The 8,010-nt window shown below is 36.7% G+C and overlaps 1 non-coding gene across 1 annotated transcript; it reads right to left on the reverse strand.

Moving 5' to 3' along the window:
- Window positions 1-1,456: 1,456 nt before the first annotated feature.
- On the reverse strand, window positions 1,457-1,563 carry LOC131235889 (small nucleolar RNA R71). The gene has a single exon (XR_009166404.1). It is a non-coding gene; the product is annotated as a small nucleolar RNA R71 (small nucleolar RNA).
- Between the last annotated feature and the right edge of the window lie 6,447 nt (window positions 1,564-8,010).

Genomic DNA, 8,010 nt, shown 5'->3' on the forward strand with positions numbered 1-8,010 from the left:
TTGTCTCATGGGCATGGTTTTGTGATGGAATCACTTCTAGTTCTCACACCGCTCTTCCATTGAGAATTAGGTCAAAGGAAGTTTAGATTAATTTTATTGAGATATCTTCCAATTGGATAAGATGGGACTCTGATTCCAGTTGTGTTCATGAATCAAGCATGGATCTCCCTGATCTCTACAAGTGGATCCTTGGAAACCCTAGTTTCTCACTTTTGAATTTCTTAAGTTTTTTAGTAAATTTCTCACAATTACTCTCAAATATTTCAGATTTAGATTTTCATCTTTTTCAAGTTCTTCTTCTAGTTGCTTTCAGAAAACACACGAGATTAGTCCCTGTGGATTCGACCTCGGTCTCACCGAGATTATTACTACAGCGCAGCCCTACACTTGGGGTTGTGAACAAGTTTTTGGCGCCATTGCCAGGGATTAACGGTTGCATTTTTATGAGATTAGCTAGTTTTAAAATTAGGTTAACATTAGAGTTTTTATATTTCCTATTTTTAGATTAGGGTTTGTTTTCTATTTTTAGAAACTTTCTAATTCTAGGATTTCTTAGAAACTTACTTTCTAATTATAGGCTTAGAACTTTCCTAATCAGTTTTTAGAAACTTTCTATTTTTCATTTTTTTAGAAACTTTCCTTTTTCATTTTTAGAAACTAGTTTACTTTCTATTTTTATTTTTAGGAACTTTCTAATTTTAGAATTTCTGTTTTTAGAAACTAACTTGTTTTGTTTTGTTTTGAAAGATTTTAATTAGGAACTTCCAATTAGGTAACTTCTTCCCAATTCCCTCTCTCTTTCTATTTCTAGATTTCTATTTCCTTTCTCTCTTTTAGGTTTAAATTAGAATTTGAAATTGAGGGCTAAGAGTGTTTCATGCCCAAGTGGGTCCGTGATAACACTCGACATCTTTTGAGTGAAGGAGGATTGGTTGAGAGGTTATATATCCATCACAAGATTAGACACCACTGAGATCCTAAGAGTTAATTGATGTTATGACTACAAATCAATCGGTCAATCAACCGGGAAGACAACCTCAACTTAGGGTTGAGGAAGTCCAGGATGAGAATGAGGTGCATCAAGCACCCCCGCCTCATACTTTGCGAGATTATTTACAACCAGCGGGGGTGAGTACACCCTCATGCATGGTTTTTCCAGAAAATATGAGACATATGGACATTAAGCTAGGGGTGATCCAACTCCTTCCAAAATTCCATGTAATTGAATCTGAAAGTCCATATTTGCACTTAAAATAGTTTGATGAGATTATATTCACTTTATATTTTCCAAACGTGTCTGAGGACACGGTTAGACTAAAACTCTTACCCTTTTCTTTGAGAGAGAAAGCTAAGATGTGGTTGCATTCACTATGTCCCAGATCTATTGGCACGTGGAATGACATGATAAGGGAGTTCATAAAGAAATTTTTTCCACATCCCACATCATAAAACGAACACCCTTAGAAAGTCAATCATGAACTTCGCCCAAAAGGAGGATGAAACATTCTTCCAATGTTGGGAGCGGTTTAAGGATCTTGTTAGTTCATGACCACAACACAGTTTTGAAACGTGGCGCATTATACACTTTTTCTATGATGAACTGACATCTTCCATGCGTCAATTGGTTATGATAATGTGCAATGGGGAATTCATGAATAAAAATGTCGATGATGTGTGGGACTACTTGGACAGACTTGCTGAAAACACACAATCATGGGACACCTACCCAAAATCAAGCACCACTTTTAGGCTCACTCAATCAAATGAGAGGGGCGAATTATACTTTGTGAAAGAGGATAATAATATTAATGCTAAAGTGTCTAATCTCATAAGGGACTTCGAGGCCATGGAACTAAAGAAGGATAAGGTTAAGGAAACTGTTTGCGGTATTTGTGCTTGCAATGTTCACACAACTGAAAATTATCCAACAATATCTGCCTTTCAAGAGGTGTTGAATGAGTATTCTAATGCCATGAATAATTACCAAAGACCTTTTAATGGACCTACCTTTAATACATACAATCCTAATTAGAGAAATCATCCAAACTTTAGTTGAAGGAATGGAGAAACTGCTACCCGTCAAGGTTTCTTTAATCAAATTTTAAATCAAGTGAAACCTTATGAAGAACTGGTTCAAAATTCCACACAGACTCAAGAGCTTACTCAAACAATACGAGAACTTATAAAATATATGCAAAAGATGGATTCAAGTGTTACGGTTATAGAAAGGGGGAAGCTTCCTGCTCAACTCTCCTCAATCCTAAACCGCAATACGAGATAAGTGATCCAAGCTCTTGAAATCAGATGGAGCAAGCTAAATCTATCACCACTCTTAGGAGTGGGAAGACCATTGACAAAACTATTCCGGTTAGGGCTGAAAAGCCTAAGGACCTGGAAGAGGACAATGATGATAGACCTAGCATTGCTCCATAAGAATTGGAACTGGAACTTTAAGGCAAGTCGATTGCCCCATTCCCCTAATGGTTGGTTGCATCAAAACCTCTCTCTAACTCTCAGGATATTCTAGAGGTGTTAAAATAAGTGAAGGTCAACATTTTTCTACTGGATGCAGTTAAACAAATACCTTCATATGCTAAATTTCTGAAAGACTTGTTACAACCAAAAGACAGCAAAGTATCAAAAAGAAAATCTTTTTAACTGAAAAAGTGAGTGCCATCCTAAAGCAAGATGTGCCACAAAAGTACAAAGATCCTAGTAGCCCAACCATTAATTGTGTAATTGGGAACTACAAGATTAAGCACGCACTTCTTGACATAGGAGTAAGTGTAAATCTGATTCCTTACTCGGTCTACAAATAATTAGGTTTGGGTAAATTGAAACCCACCATAACCACATTACAACTTGCTCACCGCTCAGTTCGTGTACCAAGAGGGGTAATTGAGGATGTGCTGGTCCAGGTTGATAGATTCTACTACCCAATAGATTTTACCATCCTCGATACAGAACCCATCAGTAACATGAGCACTCAAATTCCCATCATTTTTGGTCTCCCATTCCTTACCACTTCAAATGCAATCATTAAATGCAGGAACGGGGTCATGAGTATTTTTTTTGGAAATATGACATTGGAGTTGAATATATTTTTTAACGCAGGCAAACAATTAAAGGATGATGAAAGTTTCTATGACATTAACATGATTGACTCTTTCATGGAAGATAGAACTTTGATGACCTTATCCTCTGACTCTCTAAAGACGTGCTTGACCCACTCCCATAATTTTGATGATGACATGGTTAGGTAGATGAGTGCCATCTTTGATACTATGCCAGTACTTGAAGTTAACCGGTGGAGGCCACAATTTGAAGAATTGTCCTAAACTGATGTGGGGCCTCTACCGTCTAACCTCAAAGCACTGAAGCTTGACCTAAAACATTTGCCCTCTAATTTGAAATATGTCTATTTAGGTTAAGATGAGACATACCCGGTAAAGATTTCTTCCCACCGTGAGTAAGAACAGGAGAGTATACTCATCTCTACTCTCATTGAGCACAAAGGAGCCCTTGGATGGTCGATTGCGGACCTCAAGGGAATTAACCCTTCGATTTGTACTCACCGCATTTATCTTGAGGATAATGCGAAGACCTCTCAACAATCACAGCGTAGACTAAATCCAAACATGAAGGAAGTGGTTAAGGCCGAGGTTCTTAAACTATTTGATGTAAGTATTATATACCCAATATCCGATAGCCAATGGGTGAGTCCAACTCATGTGGTTCCCAAGTAGTCAGGAATTACCATTGTAGTCAATGCCAACAATGAACTTGTGCCAACTAGAGTTACTATTGGTTGGAGAATGTGCATTAACTATAGGAAGTTGAATACCATCATGAGATAGGAAGTTAAATACCGTTACGAGGAAGGACCACTTTCCTTTACCCTTCATGGATCAAATTTTGGAAAGGATACCTGGTCATTCCTGTTACTGTTTCCTTAACAGATATTTGGACTACAACCAGATAGAGATATCTCTTGAAGATCAGGAAAAGACCGGATTCACATGTCCCATTGGCACTTTTACTTACCGAAGGATGCTATTCGGACTATGTAATGCCCCCACCACTTTTTAGCAATGTATGATGAGTATTTTTTCTAACATGGTGGGGCAATATCTAGAGGTCTTCATAGATGACTTCTTTATCTTTAGTCCATCTTTCAGGGATTAGAGAATCTTAAGTGTGTGTGGTGTGCTGTCATAGGCAACCAAAAATAAAACCTATATTCCTAAAAATACATGTAGTGGTGCAAGTAAGGATCGTTCCCACAGAGAGTATTCAGCCTAGTTTTATGCTACGTGAAAAAGGATGAGGGGGTTTTGAGTATAACGATGACAATTTTAAGAAGAATAACTAAGGAACAATTCAAATTAAAGTATCAAAATCAATCAAAAGAACAAACCTTGGTCTAAGTCAACATCCACCATTGAAATTTTACAACTGATCATCGATGCAAGTATATATTAATTCATACTCTGAATATTCACCATTGGAATTATTTTCATATCTCTCCTTAGTTGCAGTTAATTAGAAAACAAGCGATCTAATTAACCTTAACTACTAAACAACCCATGACAAGCACTAAAGGTTTAATCTAGTAGCAGCCTTAAGCATTAGAGAGATCGATGAAGCTAAACAGCACAAGCATAAGCAGTTGAATTTAATTTTGTCGACCATTCTTCCTAAGATCTAATAATTTCTGATGCAGCAAATCATTAAATCTTAGTTGCTTCACAAATTAGAGGGATCAAACAATTACATATTTGATTTCTAACCTAGCAGTAGATTGCAACGAATAATAAACTAGTAGGCCTCCTAGTAATTAAACGAGAAAATCATGAAAATAGGCACATAAGAACATCCGATACTCAAAGAATAAATTAAACATAATAAAAAAACAAATTAGATCTCACAGTTTTATTGATTTTGAGGCTTCTGTTTCCTTCGACCAATTATGAAAGTTTAGCCGCGCAAGGCCATGATGAAAACTCAAAGGAGAAGTTAGAGAAGAGGGGAGAGAGATGTGCATGTGTGAGTCTCCTGATTTCTCCCCCCTCTTAAAATGTTCAATTCAATTTTTATTTTTTATTTTTTAAGCCTACAAAATCTCCTAAAATATTTTAAGTATTATCCTAAAATAACAATATCCAAATCTGACTAATTAAGGAAAATATTAAAAATAAAATAAAGTTCTAATATAACTAGGAAAGTGGTGTTTCCAGCTAGAATTTTCATGCACTAGATCTGAAAACTTTCGTAGATAAACCGCGTCAGATCCGCGTATTAGAATTGCATGCTAAGGAACGTTCTAGAATGTCAATAGTGTAGGTGCAGCAACTTCAAGCTCGATTTAGACCTTGACGCAGCTAGTATCTCTCAAAACTCAAAACATGAAAGTTGTATAGATTTTTCTTAGTGTTCCATACCATCTTGAATCATCTCAATCGAAGCTCGGATGAGAGAGTTATGCCGGATTACGAAGTGATGTCGAAACTGTCCAAAATCGCCCAATTAGCTTCGTTTTGCATTTAACGCCCCTATTTGCAACCTAAATCAAAATATAAGAATAATGAGCACATTTAGGCACCAAATAAGCATAAAAGACTAAACATTAAGGGAGAAAAAATATGACATTTTGCATGCTCATCAGTGTGCTGAAAAGATGTAAAGAAAAGAATTTGGTATTCAATTGGGAGAAATGTCATTTCATGGTTCGTAAGGAAATTATCCTTAGACATATCATCTTGTCCAAGGTAATTGAGGTAGATAAGGTTAAAATTGATCTTATCTCTAACCTACCTCCACTTAAGAACATACGAGACGTGCGATCCTTCCTAGGACATGCTGATTTTTACAAGAGGTTCATAAAGGACTTTAGTCACCCCTCTCTTCTTTATGTAATCTACTTTAAAAGGATGCACCATTCAAGATGACTGAGCAATGCTAGGAAGCTTTATTAAGCTCAAGGGCATGTTAACCACTACACCTTTCATGCAGCCACTCGACTAGAGCCTTCCTTTTGAACTTATGTGCGACACGTCTGACTATGCTCTTAGGATAGTCCTGGGCCAGAGAAAAGACAAGAAACCCTATGTTATACACTACGTAAGTAAAACCCTGAATCTTGCCTAAGTGAACTACTGTATTACAGAAAAGGAACTCTTAGCTGTAGTGTTTGCTTTGGACAAACTTAGGTCCTACTTGATCGGATCCAAGATCGTCATTTACATAGATCATGCGGCACTCAAGTATCTTCTTTCTAAAAATGATGATAAGCCTCACCTAATAAGATGGATCCTCCTACTCTAAGAATTCGATTTGGAAATAAAACATAAAAAAGGGAGTAGAAAACATAGTGGCTGACCATTTTTCCCGCCTTGATCTCTCTGATTCCTTTGAGACGACACATATAAATGACATGTTCTCGATGAACAATTGTTCAAAGTCTCTCATTCACCTTAGTTTGCTGATATTGCAAATTATCTTGCCACAAATTTCACGCCGACACGTCTGTGCAAGATAAGAAAAATATTCTTCACCGAAGTTCGTAAGTTTTTCTGAGATAATCCATATTTGTTTAAATATTGCCCAAACCAATTCTTAAGAAGATGTGTGACTGACAATGAACATCAAATTGTCATCTCCTTCTGTCACTCTCAAGCCTGTGGTGGTCACTTTTCTGTTAAAAAGACCATGGCCAAGATTTTACAATGTGGCTTTTACTAGCCCATTATGTCATGCCCCAAACTCGAAAACCGGGCTCACAAAAATCTCGATCACCGAATCCAGTGCCGACAGCCTCTATAGTACCCCATTCTCAGCTCCCATCACCCATACGCCAGATTCCGATCCTGGGATCCTACAAGGAGGATTTTTCAATTTACATTTATCTCTTAAGAAGCATAACCACAAGTTTACCCAAATGACAAAGGCAACATCATCATCACATATCCACTAATATAAACAGTTGAATATAGTGCTAAAAGGGAAATACATATATCAACAGTTGAATATAGTGCTAAGGTTTAGGTTTAGGTTATAGGTTATAAGTTTAGGTTATAGGTTATAGGTTATTGGTTAAGGTTTAGGTTATAAGTTTTGGTTTAGGTTTAGGTTAAGGCTTAGGAGGTTATAGGTTTAAGTTAAGGTTTAGGTTTAGGTTTAGGTTAAGGTTTAGGTTTAGGTTTAAGTTAAGGTTTAGGTTTAGGTTTAGGAAATCGGGTTCAAGTTCGAGATCGGCTTTAGGTTTGGGTTTTCAAGTTTGGGTTTAGGTTAGGGAGTTTAGATTAGGATTAGGTGTAGGTTTAGGTTTATGGATTTGAGAATACATTTAGGTTTTAGGTTTAGGTTTTAGATTTAGGTTTAGGTTTAGGTTATAAGCTATAGGTTTAGGGAATTGAGAATAGGTTAAGGTTTAGGTTTAGGAAATCGGGTTTGGGTTCAGGATCGGGTTTAGGTTTAGGTTTTCAAGTTTAGGTTTAGGTTTAGGTTAGGGAGTTGAGATTAGGATTAGGTGTAGGTTTAGGTTTAGGGATTTGAGAATACATTAGGTTTTAGGTTTAAGTTTAGGTTTAGGTTTAGGTTTAGGTTATAAGCTATAAGTTTAGGGAATTGAGAATAGGTTAAGGAAATCGGGTTCGGGTTTAGGTTTGGGCCTTCAAGTTTAGGTTTAGGTTTAGGGATCTAAGGATACATTAGGTGTTAGGTTTAGGTTTAGGTTATAGGTTATAGGTTTAGGTTATAAGCTATAGGTTTAGGGAATTGAGAATAGGTTAAGGTTTAGGTTTAGGAAATCGGGTTCGGGTTCGGGATCAGGTTTAGGTTTGGGTTTTCAAGTTTAGGTTTTGGTTTAGGTTAGGGAGTTGAGATTAGGATTAGGTGTAGGTTTAGGTTTAGGGATTTAAGAATACATTTAGGTTTTAGGTTTAGGTTTAGGTTATTGGTTATTGGTTTAGGTTTAGGTTTATGTTTAAGTTAAGGTTTAGGTTTAGGTTA

The sequence above is a fragment of the Magnolia sinica genome, chromosome 19 (genome assembly GCF_029962835.1).
Source record: "Magnolia sinica isolate HGM2019 chromosome 19, MsV1, whole genome shotgun sequence".
Taxonomy (NCBI): domain Eukaryota; kingdom Viridiplantae; phylum Streptophyta; class Magnoliopsida; order Magnoliales; family Magnoliaceae; genus Magnolia; species Magnolia sinica.